Source organism: Ambystoma mexicanum, chromosome 3q (assembly GCF_040938575.1).
Source record: "Ambystoma mexicanum isolate Mex_15411 chromosome 3q, UKY_AmexF1_1, whole genome shotgun sequence".
NCBI classification, from domain to species: Eukaryota; Metazoa; Chordata; class Amphibia; order Caudata; family Ambystomatidae; genus Ambystoma; species Ambystoma mexicanum.
In genome coordinates, this window is record NC_090926.1 from 901426449 (window position 1) to 901446900 (window position 20452).

Below are 20452 nucleotides of genomic sequence, written 5' to 3' on the forward strand. Positions count from 1 at the left end.
GTGCTTTAAGTGGCCTGCAAACTCGAGCCAGGGTTCTTAGGGGGCGTGGCCTGGCAGGGGGTCAGCACCGAAATTAAGAGGCAACACTTACCTCACCTGAATGCTGCCTGTTAGGCCACACCCGCACAAGAGGTCTGGCTCCATTTTACCAAACAGCCAGGGCCGTGGACTAACAGGCAGCATGCAGATCAGGTAAGTGTGGCCTCCTCTTATAATTGCAGAGCTGATCCCCTGCCAGGCACCCCTTACACTAGTGACGCAGGGATCATCACCCTTTCACCTCAGTGAAAGGGGTGCCTGGCTGGGGGTCGACACAATGAAAAGGCAAGGCTTTTATTCTAAAGCCTGAAGTTCTCGCTTAGACGCAAGAGCTTGAGGCTTTAGGAAAAAAAGCCTTGGGTTCTAGGAGTCTGATGTGCTGGGGTTAGCAGGGCACTTTAGACAACCTCTGCAGGACCCTGTCTCAGACACAATTTTCAGAGCCTGCCGGTCCCAGTTAGCCCTGACAAACTTAAAGCCCTGACTGTCAGACTTCTGATGCTACCCAGTGCAGCCTACCTTAGTGATGGTAGCTCAGGGGCAACATGCTCACCTTGGAAGCAAGACGACAGGGAGCAACGCAGGTTCGATCCCCGGGTCCGCGCTTAGAAACCCCTGGGTATAGCAAATAGCATTTTTATGTGATGTGCAATTAGTCATATGCACAAGGACAAGCATACCTTGCACAGCCTCAAAGCACACACATTGGCTTGATTGCAAAATGGGTCATGCAAAAACATTGCCAGATTCCAGAATGCAACAAGCATACACTGCCCAGGGGAATAAGTAATACAGATTATAGTCAGGGCACCAGATAACAGTTTGAGTTAAGAGAGCTGTGACAAACTGACTTCTACCCTGCAGGAGTACAAGGGTGAGTAGAGGCTAAAAGGCCCTCTCAGCCCTCACACTTCTGCAAACCAAGAGCCAACACAATCATAAACGTACAACAGGCACAGTTACCACCTTTTGTGAGAGGGAAGGCTATACTCTCAAGTGGGGTGTGAATGTGAACCAGTAGTAATCCCAACAGTGAAATATAATCCAAAGCAAAGCAATTTCCCATCAAGGTTCTATACAAATATATATATTTTAATTAAGCACACCATGTCCAATAAAATCTAACTAGAAAAATACTACACAAAACCCACCTCTAAAGAAAGAACAGAGAATAAGCAAAGATAGCACATGACTCAGGGATGTAAGGGAAGCGATAACCAACATGTTTTGTTGAAAGAACATGTTTTTGGGTGCAAAAGAGATAAACAGGACCTAAACCATCATTAGGATCAAGAAAGGCAGTTTGCAGTTAATAGTACCTTTTTACCATTCTTGGTGCTGTGCGAGCAATTTGAATATCGTGAGAGTGCAATTGGTAGCACCAGAGTGTCCTGGTGGTTTAAATGTGCCAAACAGTTTTTAAAGACAGCTCCAAGCAGTTCAATGGCAAAAATAACAGTATCCCGTCTGTTTTGGCTCTCAGGGTGTGGTCAGTCCCAGTCCAGAGGCTCGAGGACAAGATCTGTGTTTTGCTCGTGCTCCCAAACAGCGGGGGGTCCTTTAACAGGATGAGGTCCTGGGTACCGCTGTGGCAGGCAGAGGGGCAGGTTTTGCTCCAGCATCGTGCCTAGGGATGGTTATGGGACAAAGCCTGCCTCTGCCTTTGAGCACCTGCCTTCACCTGCAGGACTCTGGAAAGTACTGCTCTCAAAAAAGGGTCTAAATGAAATCTTCTTCAAGGTTTGGAGTCCACAAGATGATTGAAAGAAGTGGTGAGAGACCCCAAAGAAGTGGTGGGAGACCCCTTCTTTTATAGGTAAACATCCATAGGTGATTGGACTAAAGCTAGCCTGCCTTAGTGGTCCAATCCGTGTTCTTAGAAGAAGTGGACTTTTTCCCTCTGACATCACACCCAAAGTGTGTTTCGCTAGAGGAAGCAGAGGGGACAGGAAGGAGAGAGAGTCGGGGAAAGGAGCAAGATGGTGGAATCCTTCCCCAACTAAACAGAGCTCTACCTATCTGCACTAAACCAACCACCATTCCCTTAAATGGACCAAATGCATTTAGATATGCAGCACCATGGGGTGTGTGGCTACTCCTTTTGAATTGGTATGCTCCTTGATGCCGGGGCCAGTGACAGCTGCATGTTGTGTGGTACGATACCTAACCTCACAAAGAGATCAAAGAAGAGGCATGACCATTCAGGTTCCTGTCCTGTCACTTGGCAGGATCAGCCAGTCTGGCCACAATACACATCACCTTCCACAGCCGAGTTGGCTCACAGGAGCTGACGTGTGATATCAAGTTGGATATAGCTGCAATAATTATGAGCTGCAGAGACCTGGCTGTCACTGCAGCTGTCATGAGGGCACCTGTGACCACTTAATCTACTCTGTGCTACTGGTAGAGCAGATGTGGCAGCTCAGGATTCACATGCAGTAGGGCACAGGCATACACAGGTAGTGGGAGGCAACACTCCAGACCAGCGTTCTTCACCTGCCAGGCCATTACAAAAGGGGAAAGACCATATGCAAATCAGGCTTTGCTGCACACCAAAAGGGGCAGGCCAGCTCAAACTGCTAGGACACATCCTTTCTGCACAAGGCCACAAGCATGTTTCAGCCTCGTTGGGACCAAGCCTTATTTGCATATGGTCTTTCCCCTTATGTGATGGATTGGCAAGCGAACAACGATGGTCTGGAGGGTTGGCCAGAGAAATGTGGTTACGGTTAATTCTGAACCTTCCAGCCATCACATTGTTTGTTTTCCCATTAACTACATGCAAGAATTTTTGCTCACTTATATGTGTGAATATCCGAGTTTGTGTGCATTAGAAGCTCAATTAGTGTCAATTAAGGTGTGACTTTCTGTTTCACCTCTACCAGGCCTTTGGGTGACCAGACGTCCCGGTTTGCCAGGGCAGTCCTGGAAATGGGCCCTCTGCCCCCCCACCCCCATTCTGAGAGTTTTTTAAATTTAAAAACCCTGTCCCGGTTTTGGGCAAAGGGCAGGTGACAACAATTATAATTGTCATTATTTTCACAACATTTTCAGAATTTTGAAGTTGGGAGGATTGGCTCGAACCTGCAACCTTTCAGGTACGAGCCACAACACTTAATGACTGCGCCACAGAGACTGGCTTGGAAATTATTGTACAGCAAGCCACGTAATACCAATTAGGGAAAAGCTTGTTTTTAATTAACATGCCAAGATTCACAGACAAAACTGCACAATTTAGATCATATATAATTTATAAAAAGGAGAAGTGCTGGAAATAGTGTTGGGTGGTGGTTGTGGGGTGTGTTGGGGAAGGGGCGGTAATGGGTGGGCTGCAATGGGGTAGTCCTTTTATGTTGGTGGCCGTCCTGGTTTTTCGTTTATGAAATCTGGTCACCCTACCTGGCCCATGCTGACTTCGCAATAAAGTGCTTTTTTTTAAATGGCTGTAGCTTTAGCAATTACTGTCTCCAAATTGCACCATTGAATCTTTACTAGTAGACCAGGGGTCTGCAACCTGTGGCTATTCAAATGTTTTGGATTATAATTCCCATCATTTTCGACCATGGACTATGCAGACTAGCGCTGATGGGAGTTGAAGGCCAAAGTATCTGGTGAGCTAAAGGTTGTATTAGGCACACAAAAAACACCTGAATGCTATCAAGCCAACCCAAAGATATAGGAGTCTTTGCCCAGCCACGTGACCAGACCTGCGCTGTAGCACCAACAGAACCGCTTTTGACAGAAAATGAGGCGGTGCAAGAGGGTGCAGCAAACTTCCTGCTGAAATAAATGGCAAAGGCAATCATTAGCAGTTGGGGTTGCACACACTCACTCCTCCTGTATTGTGAAAGGTTTTCGGAGGGCGGCCAAGACAAACCCTGTAAAATAAATATGTCAACCATATAAGAGGCCCGCTGAACAAGAAAAGCAGGCTCTACTCCAAACAAACAAAAAAAACACGCAGTGGCGCGCTCTTGCTCATGTCCAAAAACCACTACCTGAGATGTGACTGGCCATTAAAGTCTGGGCTGCTAGTAGCCATTTAATGACCGTCTGAGGGCACATCTTTTTTTTCTATTGCAGTGATCACTTTTCAATTGGTACCCAATAAAAAACGTTGCAAGTACTGGAGAGGAAGGTTCACTTGAGGACCGGGTATTCATGAGGACCACTGGGAGGGCGGGGCATGAGTAAGAGTAGACTACTTCTACCAAGGCAGGGGTCCACATCGCAGGGGGGTATCTGCGATGGCCAGAAGCTCGGGCACTACCAACCGCTACAAGCGTTGACCGGTGTGATCATGTGACCGTGATCACCCAATGGGCAGAGGAAGGAAAGGGAGGCAGTGGAAAGCGGGTACATCCGTTACATAAGAGCGAGGGCCAGACTTTGAGGTTTCTTTGCACGAATTATTTAATGGCATGCCCCGAAACGGAAATAGACCAACACTAAATAGGTCTAATTAAATATAATCAAAGCAGTTTACGACCTCGGGTTTTCCTCTGAACACTCATGCAACCTGCTAAAAGTATTGACCATACCAGATGTAAAAATAACAATGAAAAATACAAGTATTACGTTAAACGTGTTTTACAGCCTTTGAAGCAAGAAAAAGGAAAGTAACCTATTGGCCAGCTCATTATTTTAAAAAGAATGATTGGAGAAAAGCAAAAAAAAAAAAACATAATTGTAATAATTATATCTACTTCTCTGCACGCTATTGGCCCGTCATAATTCTGTAACAAAATCACTGACATATGATTCATGTTATTCCGACAGGATTAGGAAATGGAAGCAGCCCGATTGGCCACTATCCCGCAGGGTGCGGCCGCCCCCACAGCGAGATTCCCTGGACGGCGAACTCCCAACTTGCAACATGTCCAAGGTGATTCCATGGCCAGCTGTTAATAGTTCAGAACTTCGGGCTGCGAGCTGTTCCCGCAGGCCATGTACGGTCCCCACGCTGGGGCCTGATTGCTATTCTCCTGGAGTTTTCCCGTGGTTCAAAACATTATCATTTCCTTAGGAGATTGGCAGTGCTTATTGTGCAACGCCAATATCCCATGGGAAAAATGTATGTCCGCCGCACTCGGGAAAGGGTCCAAGTCCCTTTTCTATTTCTATTGCAGGCGCGCCGAAGCGGAGCACGAAACTCTGGTTCAACAGGTAAGCGGGGAGACGGGGAGGGGTGGGGAAGGGTTTTGTTTTGCTTTTGTGGAGATGGGGAGGCAACAGGGAGATGCCTCGCCACATTCTCAACAAAAAAAAAAAGATTGCGCCACCTGGGCAAGGGCCTTGGTTGACTGGAAACAACGGATACGACACTGTTTTCCCGCCAGCTGTTCCAGCCACCTGATTAGGTGGTACAGAATAGTCTACATGCAGTAGAAGCACTAGGCCTCATCCATACCTTAAATGGAAGAAGCCTGCAAGTAAAATGAACAGAAAAACACCATTGTAGAGGTATTGCAACTTTGATAGGGCCCCTCACTGCAACACAACTTAGTACATCCTGCAGGTAAATTATGTTAGATACCATAGACTCTTAACATACAAAAACAGAAAATAACCCCAGAGATGTTCAAGCAGTCAGCATGTTAAGCAATTCAGAACTCCTCTAACTCAAAATCAATGCTCTTTTTTAAGTGACATACTAACCTTTATATGTATATAAATAATAGGGTCATCAGCACTTTTAAGTCATTTGTCGGCTCTGTCCCTTTGGTTCATCCGTACTAACATTTGCACTTTGCTGAATAGGTTCAGCATCAAGGCGGGGAAACGTGACTCTGCCCACTGCAGCAAGCATTGCAATAGCGGGTACACAATGCAATTTATTATGTGATTTTCTGTTCCTTTCCTCCACCCCAATATAATGTCACTGTTATCTAGCACTTTGATGACCACCTCCTCTAACGTGTACCTCAAAGTATACAACTAATTGTCTCAGTGTTTGTCCCTCTTTAGATGTTGGGGCAGACACCCTTTCCATTCCTAAGTCCTCACCCTGCAGGAGTTGTAATCATTTTAACAATCTCCTCTGAAGTATCCCAATAAGATTTCCCTTGTCTGTCTTTTCTGGAAAACCAAAGACTCCAATGTTACTCCTGCAGGGGCAATTATCTTGCTCAGATCTCTTTGGTTGCCATCTAAATGCTTGGTAAGTATGTACACTGGAATCGTGGAAGAGGACACTTTCCCTTCTCCTTGTGTCAACCTGTTCTGTTCCTTTGATGAAAAACCTGAGTGTTCAGTTATTTCCTTCAGCACACATTCAACCCCCTTCACCTCCATAAGAGTTTGCTTCGCATTCGCTTTTGTATCTTCACATGGCACAGCCAGATACACAACAGGGCCATAAAAATGGCAGAGGGCCTCTATAGAAGACCATTTATCATTAAATCAATGTTGGGGGTGGGGGTGAGGATGCTGCTGAGCAGCATCGGATGAAGTTCAAGGCATACATTTGTTTTCAAAAATTGATTAGCAGAGTTTGCTAATTAAAATATTTTTGATTAGCAAACAAACCTATTTGATTAGCAATGTGGTACTAATATTTTAATGTCACCAGAAGTTATTTGTACCTAAGACATAAAATGAGCAACATTTATGTGCACCACTGAAAAAATACATTCATGAGATGAGTCTGTAAAATGTAAAGGTTTGCTGCAGGAATGGGCACTGGTATGAGATTATTTGAAAAAGAAAGACCTTTTCTTGCCTAGCACTCCCACACAGGTGTTTGGCACAAGAGTAGAGGAGATGATCACTGCTGCACCCTCTTCCTCCCCATTAGTCCCTTTGAACTTGCAGTGAACATAAATAAAGAGGGTTGAGAGAGCCCAGAGGGCAAGAGACGATTGTAGGGTGAGCTGTACTTTCATTCAACAAGCTCATTTAAATAGCTAGTTTTGCTATACAAGTGTCAATTCAATCAGCAAACCTACAGAATTGCATAGCAAATTGCTATGCAATACTGCTAATTTTATGCTTTGAAGCTGTTGATCTGCGTCGCTCAGCAAGGCCGATATTATTCTGAAAATAATTTCCTACTGCAGTTGCTGTAAGCGGGCACAGTGGTCACAACTGTGCAGGGGAAGGTACCAGCTTTAATCTGGTGCACTCCCGATGAGATCCAAAATCGGGAAGTGCGTGAATGAGCGGTGAGCTGTGAAGGCTATGGGAGACCGCGGTGAAGTGGCCGCCATCTTGCCTGGAGCTGGAGCGTAGTAGGCCCATAGCCTGTGGCCGTGACCCCCCCCTTGGGGGCCGGTAACATTAGCGCCAGAGGACTGGGGGGACAAGCCGTGCTACTGCAAAACACAGCAGAGAGGACAGAACTGCAGGCACTGAGTGTGGGCTGCGACTGCCGCAAGGGCATGCTGCATGGCACTCATGGAGAATCGAAGCACAGCAGGGCATACTTGCAGCCCGGGCTATAGTGCATCTGGAGAGCACCCCGACGCTGGTGGGGGTGTGTGGAAGTGTGGGCTCAGAGCTTGGCTGCCAAGGAAGAGGCTGCTCCCACGCCGTAATATGAAAACATCACTGCTGTGGCTGGCCTGGGGGCAGGAAAGGAAGCTGGTGACCAGGGATCCAGCTCTGTGTCACACTGCGGCAACAGAGGACTCAACCCCTGCTGGAACAAGTCAGCTCCCCACCCACCCCCCGGGCCAATAAAAGGACCAGATTGGAGCAACTGGACACCCCTGGTGACACTGAGGTGAGGAGGGTGTGCCCCCGGTGCCCGGAGTCCAGAGACACCACAAGAGGGGGGGGTGCAGTTTAAACACTGGGGGGTGCCCAGGTGGTGGTGCCCCAGTGTTCTGAATATAAAAAGTGCTGCATCCTGGCAGGCAAGGACTAGGCAGTGGAGTAGGCTCAGAAAGCATGTGGAGAGATCCCCTCCTGCCCCCCACAGACCCAGGAGGACTCCTCTGGTGAGGAATACTTGCAGGGCTGAGACACATACCCAGCAGAACTAAATAAAAGCCCTTTATTCGGCAGAAAAGAGGAGTGAGACAGAGGGCCCTAATAGAGGTGCTGAGGTAAGGTAGGAGGTGCCCCCTGGGGGTCAGTGGGCACGAGGTGGAATGATACGGTTGAGATGGTCAGCGCTGTCCGTAATCGGGCAAAGGAAGGAGGCTGACAACAGCGGACAAGGTAGGAGGTGTGAGCAGTGCTGTCGGAGCGCTAACTGCCCGTGTGAGCGGAGAGGAACCCGAGGAGATAATGCCAGGTGGCTGCTACAAGAGAGTAGGTGTGGAATTGGGGGTACCCTACTGGGAAGGGCCCCCCACCCAAATATGGCAAAGGAAAAAGACAAGAAGAAAGCGAAGCAGAGTAAAATAGACCATTTAGTGGTAAGCAGTGTTGCTGCGGTGCAGTGCAATGCAAAGATCAGTGCCCACATGGAGAACCCAGCACAGGACTCGACCATCTCACTAAATGGTGTCATGGGGACAATTGCAGAGTCCCGGTCCTCAGCGGAGGAAAAGATTGATGGACTGACGTCAGAGGTCTCCTTTCTGCAACAGAACGTCCATAAGTTGGCATCAAGAGTGGGTGAGGCGCAGCAGCAGATATCAGATGCGGTGGATGCTGTAAAGGAGCTGGCAAAACAACTCACTGTGGTGGCCCAGAGACTCAAGGTCTTGGACAACAGAGCAGAGGCTAGTGAGGGGAGGTCGAGGCGGAACAACCTTTGTATCCTGGGGCTGCCAGAGAAAGTGGAGGGGCACAGCATGGAACTCTGTTAAGAGCAGTAGTTGGTGGAGCTCTTGGCACGAAAAAAAACTCCAATTTCTATTCTGTCGAAAGATCCATTCGGGTACCCACAGGAAAGCCAGTGCTAGGAGCCCACCCAAGAACTGTCATTGCAAGGATGAATTTTAAACTTTCAGCATAGGGACACTATCCTACAGATGGCGAGGGTGACTGGCCCGATCATATACAACAGCTCTTGCATTGGCTACTTTGCCGAATACACGAGGGAGGTGCAGTGGGCCAGGCAGTCCTTCAACTCAGCCAAGTGGAAACTACTCTCCTGCAGCATTAAGAATACACTCTTTTTCCCCTCACAATTGAAAGTCTACCATGGGGCAAAGGCACTCCTCTTCAGCACACCACAAGAGGCATGGGAGTCCATGGGAATGGGAAATAACTGTACCGCAGCCGCTTTTGATATCCTGGTAGAACCGGGATGTTAGGCGGCAGTAACAGTGTTGCAAGGTTGGCGGTAGCCAGCCGACTACAGGCAGGTTTTGCCACCGACCTAGTAATGAGGGCCCATGTCTGCTAAAAGCATAGGCCCGCGTCTCTTGCGTGATTGACAGCAAACACAAGAGCCCACTGCGCTCTTCCAGGCTAAGAAATGACAGCAAGGATTTTAGCTCCTGCGGAAACTCTTAGCCCATTCTGCAGCGCCTCGGATGGCATGCATGATTCATCCAAACACTGTAAAACATGGCTCCTCCGTGGAGGAGATCTGCAGGGAACGGCCCCATCTTTGCATGTCTAATAGGAGCGCACTCAACAAGATTTCCAGCAGTCTCGGCAGGCGCTTTCATGACAGCTTTACATGAGACATGGGAATGGGCCTGCTAGCCCCAGCAGGCGCCTGGGCTATCTTACTACCATTGCCACCAACATTAATTTATGATTTGTAGCCACATTTCCGTTCCCCCAGGAAGCAAGAATAATAAAAACATGCTCTTAAAGGCCACCCTTCTTAGCAGTATGATTTAACAGCAACATACGAGTAGAACGGCCTAATCACAACCTATTCATTAAAAGATCAAAGTGGCAATGAGGCTAGTAGGCGCCAAATACTTTCATGTATTTCTTGTTTTAATTGGATGTTTATTATTACTGCTCATTGATTGGGTGGAAGAGGATATGTCAGCATTAATAATGGAGGGCCACTAGATTTAGAAGCAGTATGTGTATCCTTACATTTGTTCCTTGCAATACATGCCTGTTACAACATGCATTGGCAAAACCAACAATTGTGGCTACTGCATGAGAATTACATGGGGATTTGCCAGGCATCACTGGCGTAACGGGGGCCCCTGCGTCCCCAAAAGTGTGGGGGCCCCACCACCGCATGTGTCTGGGGGGGCAAAAAAAGTTTCTTTTTTGTAGCCACTCTGCCTTCGTAAAGAAACTATTTATGATACAGTGTAACAAAAAATAATGTCTTTAAGGCAGAGTGACTACAAAAAAACGATTTATTTTTAAAGTCCAAAGGTTTCCCCCACCCCATTACTTGGAAGCCTCTAGGCTGGAGGCCTCCATGTCATGGGGTAGGGGGAGCTCTATGACTTAAAAAACAAATCGTTTTTGTTTTTGAAGTCACTCTGCCTTCATAAAGAAATTATTTCCATTATGGTTTGGTCCTTAGTGGAAATAATTTCTTTAAGAAGTTGAAGTGACTTCAAAAAGAAACCATTTCTTTTTGTAGTGATAGGGCTCCCCTCAACCCCATGATGTGTGTGAGTGTATGATGAAAGGGTGCACAATTAAATGTATAAGTGGCTGACTGTGTGAGTTTATGTTGAAAGGGTGCACACTTAAATGCAAGGGTGGCTGGGTGTGCGTCTGTGTATGGTGAACCAAACAATTGCAAACGCTCTGGCCTTTTAGCCATTTTTTCTCAGAAAGTGTGCTGTATAATGCATTAAAACAGATATTTATATCGTTCTCCTAGTGCAGTGTGTGGCGTACCCATGCAACAGCACGTTCCTGCGTATTGCGCAAGCGTAATATTCTAGGCCATCCCAGAATGTGGCATGACCCGTGATTGGTCGTCGAGTTGGGGAGGGGCCCTCAGCATGGCTCGCAGGGGAACCCCCAAAGTCTGTGTTACGCCACTGCCAGGCATTGCCATAATACTCTTAGGTACTACCAGCATCTTCCAGCTTTTGCCACCATATGGTCAGTGCTTGGAAGTGTGGACTCCATGCCTACACAAAAGCTGATATTGTTGCCACTGCTAGTTATACACTGACTGCCACATGAACTGTACAAATAACATGCTCATCTTCCCTCTCTGTATATAATGTCCTCTATGCCATTTGTGTACTGCTCCTTGACTCACGCATGAATGTATTAAGCAAAACCTTCTGTAACAGCGCCACAATGCCTCAGGGCTGCTGTGTGCTATACAAATTCAAATAAAAAAAATTAAAAAAATCTATTTTTCTTTTAGTCGATTTAATAACTACTGATAAATTATATTTACCGCTCCTTAAAACAGATTTTACTCCTTTCATACCAGATTGGGTATGTTTGACAATGAGCAAATTGCCCTCTGCAATTTAACCTAAAAACATTTGACCTTTTGACCAAATTGACCTCCATTGTTAAGGATGGGGGGGGGAGACACACACCCGCAACCTGCTCATAGTCAGGTAAGTAGGTATTAACCTATTTGACCTAAAACAAAAACGTCCATTTGGACTGGATGCAAAAAAAGGTCAATTTGGGCCATACAGAAAAAAGGTCAATTTGGTCAAAAGCTCAAATGTTTTAGGTCAAATAGGCTAATGACTTAATACCAGGTACGAAAACGCAACTGTGCGCGTTTGGTCACGCCTTTATTTACATACGCCATGGGTCTTTTAAAGATCCTTTTGCTGACGCATAGGTCTCGACCAGGCGGGGGTGGGTAGAATGGTGGGGCAAGCGACGGACGCCACCTCATTGCCAGGGCACAGACAGCAACAGTCTATAGTACGGGGCGACTGCATAGACTCTAGTCTATACCGTCGCCCTGCGTGCAGCTCAGGGCCACCTTCCAATACCGTTAAGGAAAGATCCCCCCCCCCCCTCTACCGCCTCCCCACCCCCCAGCTGAGGACTATACTCTGGAAAGCGAGAGCCCTGCGGCCTTTCCTTCTCTCATTACAGAATGCACGACTAAGCCTGTATCGTGACCTGTCTGGATTGTACCGTTTCTCTGTGGAGGCGGGGCCATCGCATGGGCGCCCCCATCCAGCAGCGGGTATCAAGCCGCCCACGTTCAAGAGCCTCTGAAGCGAGAGCTGCGCCGGAGACGTCCAGACAGAGGCAAATTACAGCCTACTCCCACCGACCATTCAGAAGGGAAGGCGAGCTTTCAATAGGTCACTGCTAAGCATCGGAAGAGCGCGCCTTTATTGCAGAGGGCAGCAAAATACACGCTATCAATGGAGGCAAAGCGAGCAGGGCGCCCTGCAGAGCCAGCCACACTCTGAAGAGCACGTGGAGGGTTGGGGCGCGCCAGGAGCTGCCCCCTCGGCTATATGGACCTATCCGACCCCCTTGTGTGTGTGTTCGGCAGTGAAAGCCAAGTGCCTTGGGCTTACAGCAGGCAGCAATTAACGTCCGATTATATAATTATAAGGCACGCTGGCAGAGATGTTTCTACGCTGCTGTCCTTGTAGAACGTTTTTGACATAAACATTTGTCGGTGAGAAGTACACGATTAAAAGTTGCATTCAGGTGCTGGCAGATGAGCGAATGAAAGGTGCATTTCAAAGTGGGACAACCTGTTTTATGAAACTTCGAAATTGGGAGCCACGTTTCACATTTTGGGGCTCGGTTATTCTGGTCATTGCCAGGGTAATCCTTGACATATCATTGGTAGACAGCAATTACCGACAGTACCGAGGTCTTCCTTGCTTTCAGACCCCCAAGCCTTCCCATGGGGAGTCGATCTTCCCCCTTTTCAATTAGATTTGCAAACCCTGTGGAGGTGATGCCAGCATCCTCCCAATCTTCTGAATGCACTACTGCCCCGTGACCAATGCAGACTACGCATCACCCATGCACTGGCTCTGTATGACCACTCTCGCTTGGAGCCCGCGCATGCTGCGTGGTTCCCGGGACCTCTTCACACGTCAACTTGGTATCGTCCAAGTCACTAAGAACAAGAGGGACGCAGATGGAGCCTAGACACCCAGTCTCAAGCACTCTTACAAGTTCTCCAAAACCCTTCGAAATGAGGGTGACCATGGGTAGGGGTGATGTGAAGTTGCAGGGCTACACGGGGACAGCCGGGCGTCTCTTTTTACAATCAAGTGATTGCGGGTCATGGTCCAAAGCACTACTGTTTACTGGTGTGTGACCATCATGCTGCCCAGATAGGCTACCCATGGTCTGGACTTGCTCAATGCGCCCTTAAGCAAAGACTCGATCGGCTGCTTTATTGGAAGCCGGCCGAGCTCCTCCAAGGGTGGATCTATCTAGTCGCGATTAGCTGCAGCATTTCCTTTCTGCGCGGACTGGGACCTTCTTATAGTGTGTGCTGTGAGTCCAGAGAGGTGCAGGAATCATTTGTAAGAGATGGGCGATGTTGTGTTGACAAACATGGCCAGGGCGTTAAGTGGGCCGGGCCTAGCAAGGACGCTGCCCCGGAAGTCTCCAAAAACAGCCCCTTGGCCCGAGAGCTGCAGGCCCCCGCCATCTCTCACTAACAAGCACCTGTACTCGCATCAGAAGTGTGGAAGCCGGGCCACGAGTCTCATGCTCGTTGGGAGGTGCAGGTGCAGGGAGGTGGATGTAAAGGCTGTGAAAGCAGTACATTTAGGGAAAGGAGACGTCATCTGCTCAAGATGGACTCCCATAGCCTCACACTCGAGATTGGAGGTCGTCCAAATGAGTAAATATGCTATGAGGTTTGCAGACATGCTACTGCTAGTCAGAGCGGAGACAAATTAACGAGCACCACGTTTACTATGCATTATGTGCTCAGAAGGGTTGCATGCCTGAATCACTATATGAGACATTTGTCAAACATAAAAACTCTATGGTCAAGCTGGTTTCCCAAAATGCTCTATTCCTTTAGGAGCCTTCATCAGTACCGGGACTCCCCCCTTTTTCGTAGGCAAATTAGTTACAGAATGGCAGTGAATTACTCAGCGATTGAAAGGTTTCTATAGTGTTTTATTTACTGACACTGTTTTTTCCCCAAACCAAGGCAGACAGATTTATTTACAATGTGCCGAGTGACACAAAATACATTTCTGCCAGGTCTTATGATGTACTGTGCGGGGCAGTCCTGGGCACAGGTCACATCCACCATTTAGGACACACCCTTTTGTAAGAGTGCCCCCTCGATTTCAAATCCCACTTTAAGCAGTGTCATGGCGCAATGCCATGGAGTCCTTGTAGCGGATAGTTCTGCACCACCGGAGCTGCTGGCGCTCAAAATCAATCCAAAAAATACCTCCCGACATGAACTTTGACATCAGGCCCTTGATTAGGCTGGCTGGGGATGCTAGGATCCCTCGCCCTTGATTAGGCTGGCTAGGGATGCTATGACCCCTCGCCCTTGATTAGGCTGGCTAGGGATATTATGATCCCTCGCCCTTGATTAGGCTGGCTAGGGATGCTAGGACCCCTCGCCCTTGATAAGGCTGGCTAGGGATGCTAGGACCCCTCGCCCTTGATTAGGCTGGCTAGGGATGCTAGGATCCCTCGCCCTTGATAGGAATGCTAGGATCCCTCGCCCTTGATAGGAATGCTAGGATCCCTCGCCCTTGATTCGGCTGGCTAGGGATGCTAGGATCCCTCGCCCTTGATTAGGCCGGCTAGGGATGCTAGGATCCCTCGCCCTTGATTCGGCTGGCTAGGGATGCTAGGATCCCTCGCCCTTGATTAGGCTGGCTGGGGATGCTAGGATCCCTCGCCCTTGATTAGGCTGGCTAGGGATGCTATGATCCCTCGCCCTTGATTAGCCTGGCTAGGGATGCTAGGATCCCTCGCCCTTGATAGGAATGCTAGGATCCCTCGCCCTTGATTAGGCCGGCTAGGGATGCTAGGATCCCTCGCCCTTGATTCGGCTGGCTAGGGATGCTAGGATCCCTCGCCCTTGATTAGGCTGGCTAGGGATGCTAGGATCCCTCGCCCTTGATTAGGCTGGCTAGGGATGCTAGGATCCCTCGCCCTTGATAGGAATGCTAGGATCCCTTGTCCTTGATTAGGCTGGCTAGGGATGCTAGGATCCCTGGCCCTTGATTAGCCTGGCTAGGGATGCTAGGATCCCTCGCCCTTGATAGGAATGCTAGGATCCCTCGCCCTTGATTCGGCTGGCTAGGGATGCTAGGATCCCTGGCCCTTGATTAGGCTGGCTAGGGATGCTAGGATCCCTCGCCCTTGATAGAAATGCTAGGATCCCTCGCCCTTGATAGGAATGCTAGGATCCCTCGCCCTTGATTAGGCCGGCTAGGGTTGCTAGGATCCTTGGCCCTTGATTAGGCTGGCTAGGGATGCTAGGATCCCTGGCCCTTGATTAGGCTGGCTAGGGATGCTAGGATCCCTCGCCCTTGATAGGAATGCTAGGATCCCTCGCCCTTGATTAGGCTGGCTAGGGATGCTAAGATCCCTCGCCCTTCATTAGGCTGGCTAGGGATGCTAGGATCCCTCGCCCTTGATAGAAATACTAGGATCCCTCGCCCTTGATAGGAATGCTAGGATCCCTCGCCCTTGATTAGGCTGGCTAGGGATGCTAGGATCCCTGGCCCTTGATTAGGCTGGCTAGGGATGCTAGGATCCCTCGCCCTTGATAGGAATGCTAGGATCCCTTGCCCTTGATTAGGCTGGCTAGGGATGCTAGGATCCCTCGCCCTTCATTAGGCTGGCTAGGGATGCTAGGATCCCTCGCCCTTCATTAGGCTGGCTTGGGATGCTAGGATCCCTCGCCCTTCATTAGGCTGGCTAGGGATGCTAGGAGTCACAGTCCACACCATTGGGAGAGCCAACAGTTGCAGACCACTGATCTACCGTCATGTAAGCAATTTGATATATCAACAACTTCCAGCTGTTTTTATTGTGTACCTACCTCCTGTGCACAGTAAACCTATTTCGGTTTAATAACCCTTTGGACTCAGCAGAACCACATAATGAACGCAATGTGCCTCATGTCGGAGAGTCAACAAGCGGAAAGTATTCCTTATTCTTCAAGAAACTGGTGATCATGTTTCTGGGCTCGTCTTCACAGAAACACGGGCATGGGTCACTGTGACCGCTGAAGTGCTCTCCATTTCACGATTTTAACATTTTGTCTTATGCTGTGATCCATCTTGGGGGTGCAGTCTCAGCCTGAAGGTCTCAGATAATTTAGTTACACGTGTAAATGCGAAAGCAGGCTTGTAATGGAACAAATTGCACGTGTGGCCTATGCAAGCGGGAACAGTATCAGGAACTTGTGTGGCCTATGCAAGCGGGAACAGTATCAGGAACTTGTGTAGTCTATGCAAGCGGGAAAAGCATCAGGAACTTGTGCGGCCTATGCAAGCGGGAAAAGTGTCAGGAACTTGTGTGGCCTATGCAAGCGGGAAAAGTATCAGAAACTTGGGTGGCCTATGCAAGCGGGAAAAGTATCAGAAACTTGGGTGGCCTATGCAAGCGGGAAAAGTATCAGAAACTTGGGTGGCCTATGCAAGCGGGAAAAGTATCAGGAACATGGTTGGCCTATGCAAGAATCTGGAACGTATGTGGCCTATGCAAGCGGGAACAGTATCAGGAACTTGTGTGGCCTATGCAAGCGGGAACAGTATCAGGAACTTGTGTGGCCTATGCAAGCGGGAACAGTATCAGGAACTTGTGTAGCCTATGCAAGCGGGAAAAGCATCAGGAACTTGTGCGGCCTATGCAAGCGGGAAAAGTGTCAGGAAGTTGTGTGGCCTATGCAAGCGGGAAAAGTATCAGAAACTAGGGTGGCCTATGCAAGCGGGAAAAGTATCAGGAACATGGTTGGCCCATGCAAGAATCTGGAACGTATGTGGCCTATGCAAGCAGGAAAAGTATCAGGAACTTGTGTGGCCTATGCAGCGGGAACAGTATCAGGAACTTGTGTGGCCTATGCAAGCGGGAAAAGCATCAGGAACTTGTGCTATGCAAGCAGGAAAAGTATCAGGAACTTGGGTGGCCTATGCAAGAATCAGGAACTTGTGTGGCCTATGCAGGCAGGAAAAGCATCAGGAACTTTTGTGGGCTACGCAAGCGGGAAAAGTATCAGGAACTTGTGTGGCCTATGCAAGCGGGAAAAGTATCAGGAACTTTTGTGGACTATGCAAACAGGAAAAGTATCAGGGACGTGAGGGGCCTATGCAAGCAGGGAAAGTATCAGGAACTTGGGTGGCCTAAGCACGCATGGAAGGTATAAGGAATGTGGGTGGACTATGCAAGCAAAGAAAGTGTTAGGAACGTGAGGGGCCTATGCACGCTCGAAAAATATCAAGACCTTTTGTAGCCTGTGCGAGTGGGGAAAGTATCAGGAACTTGTGTGGCATAAGCAGGGAACGTATCAGCTACTTTAACACTTACTACACAAACAGCCACAACAGACTAACTTGCTACAGAGATTTAGTGCTGCATAACCCCAAATGATTTGCGGCATTCTCTATTGCGGAATGGGTCCCTACAAATCAGGGTTTTCTCCAGAGCCTGGCCCTCTCAAGGCCTGAATGCAGAGCAGACAGGAATATTTTAAAGCATATTTGCATATCGGCATAAATACTGATTCTGCTTATCTATACAGCATGGAAATGTCCCATTCCCAGGGAAGGACCAGTCTTGACCTTTGCCAAGTCATGCGACTTTGCACTCTAGAACAGAGTTTATTATTATTATTCAGGAAAAAATAATAATACTATCTCCTTCCATAGGTGTGTCACCTTTACTTAACAGAGGCAGTCAGTCACTGAGACCTCACTGATGTTCCATGTCTTCCCAATGTTGAAGACCAATTGTTCTCCAGATGTTTGTTCTCCAGATGTGTTGGACTACAACTCCCATCATCCCTAACCAGCACTGTCATTGGCTAGGGATCACAGGTCTTATAGTTCAAAACAAATGACGAGCAGCAGTTTCGAGAGCTATTCTCTAGATGTATCCTGAATAAATCCTGACTGTATAGGCACGGCACAGCCTCATTCTCAAGGGTTCATTCCAGTTATTTTGCTATTTGCACGGAGGGGACTGCATACATGTGCACTTGCATTGCAGCAGCAAGGTTTCATGTTTGCCATATGAAGTGCAAAAAACGCATGATATGATATGATATGGCATTTGTAACGCGCCTATACACAAGTGTTGGTTTACATGCATGATGTGCAGTTTGTGCACATAAGAGTAAATATTTCCAGCCTGGCCTCCTATGGAATCAGACAAATTTTGGAAGGTGCCAACACTGGTAGATTCCATGGAAATCCAATGCATTTACAGCAGCATCAAAATCCTATCCCAGCTGGATTGGGGAAATGACCTCCTCGAAGTACTCCCATCGTCCTCCCTGAGAAGTGCCCTACACGCGGCCGCATGCCTAAAGGGTCTACGCAGATACAGCCACGTCACTCCAGCCCTCATCGACCTTCACTCTCTCCCACTGCATGCAATAATCACCTTCAAGTCTTGCTGCATCATCTCTAAGGCAGTCGCCGTCAAGTCACCCATATACCTTGCGGTGAAAGTTAGCATCTACAGTTGACAGTTCAGCACCAGAAGTCAGGACACGTGCAGACTTACAATCCGCCGCTGCAAAAAGGAAAGGTCAGGCAAACAAGCGTTTTCTGCCTACGCCCCAAGATTATGGAACCTATTCCTCATCAGTATCTGACTCGCCCCCACGCTCCTACAATTCAGAAAAGAACTCAAGACCCACCTCTTCAAGGAGTCTCTCCTCAACAGCTAGTTGCCCCACGCGCCACCTGTTTCGTTAGATGCCGTCTGCCCCTTTCCTCTCTGCACCCTGTAAAGCTGTACCCCTCCTCTGTGCCCACTGTATTCTAACCTCTGCTGTATATGTGTTCTTTTGTTACCTCTTAAAAGGGCTTGGTTATGCAACTGTACTGTTGTATACCTCCCTAAAGCGCTCTGTTGTGTATCTGTACTGTTGTATACCTCTGTTGCTTCTCGAAGCTAGGTCCGTGCTCAATAAATACCATAATATCCATAATCATAATAAAATCAGTAACCAAGATTCTGGGGTGTTAGCCCCACACTGTTGCTAGCATTAGTTTCAAAATGTTGTATTTTCCCACAGTAATACTCATTGCAGTGGTTTTGGGGGATTTCTTTAATGCCTCTGGGTACTGTTGACACTTCCCTTCTTTAGTGTGTTTTCTGTGGCCCATATCTGAGCCTCCAATCCATGTAGGTTTGTGTTGTCTGAAATGTGGTACCATCTGTCGTTCATTGTGCTTCCTGATGCGGGACGATTCCTCTGCCTTCATGGATATTTCCTTTCCACGGGGATTCACCACTCAGAGAAGACACTGAGCCTCATTTGGAGTGTTGCAGCAACAATCCCCCAAAACCACTGCAAAAAAATACAAAAGGCTATTTGTGGTATGATGATTTTCCCAGCAAATATAAAAGAACGATTAAACGCGAAAGTAAAATGAAAGATATTTGTATGGAGACATAGGGGGAGATGGCATTCCGGACTAAGTCATCCTGTTGTACAAGACCCAAGGGGCTTATTGGCATCCCCCGGCCACCCATCGCGATTGCCAACATCCCGCACCACCTCTTCTTGAAGCCAATTTCTTGATCTGTCTGCAGGTTTTTGCTTCACACCGCCAATGAATCGTCGAGTCGCGAGTCTTCTCCTGTTTCCAGTTAGTACTAGGTTATCTTGCCAGTCGGAATTTCAATACATTCAGACTTCATCTTTATGGGTGCCTTCAATGTACATTAAGCATGAATAAACTACCTATCAACGTACTTCAGAGTCTAATCTCAAAATAAAGTTCATTTTTTGCTGGGTTTTATTCCAGAACAAACACTGTCTTCTTTCTATAGGCGCTAGAACAGATCTGCTTGCCCAACTACCTCACATTGTGATCCTTCAGTGAATGTAAGGCTTAGAACAGACGTTTCAGAGCGAACTTCGATTTGTAATCTAGGATATGTTTTGCTGTACAACAAACTTCAAGACTTGGAACACATTTTCTTTCTTTCACCACAGGCTTTGCGCTGTAGACCTCCAATGGCTGTTAGGCTAAGACTAGCTTTTACTTAAGCAATAAACCCAGAGTTGACGGGACATCAGAGAATGCCCTGGATTGAAGTTACAGGTCAGGCGAAGCGAGGACCTTCATTTGAGCCCCGGAACGTTACCAGACCCGGTAGTGTCCCAGCCTGGAAGTTTGTATTGCTATTAGCATCCCGCAATGGTAATAGTTTTTTTTTCTTAAATTGAGAACCACTTTGTGGTTGCCGTTCATCAACTTAAACAACAATACAAAACAAGATGGTCGCCATGGACAAGGGAACTACACGAAGTCCCATCTCCCTTTCCATGGCAGCCATTGCTGCACCGGGGACGCACCGGAACAGGCACAGACACGGGATGAGGCACCTGCAAGTAAGTAGGGTGGGCGAGGAAAGTGGAATTACGGAGTGGGAGGTAGTGAGGAAGAGGCAT

The 20452-nt window shown here is 48.0% G+C and overlaps 1 protein-coding gene across 2 annotated transcripts in view; it reads right to left on the reverse strand.

Moving 5' to 3' along the window:
• PRKCA (protein kinase C alpha) overlaps nt 1-20452 on the reverse strand; it is a 1912272-nt gene that overhangs the window by 953668 nt on the left and 938152 nt on the right. The gene's annotated exons all lie outside the window — the stretch shown is intronic.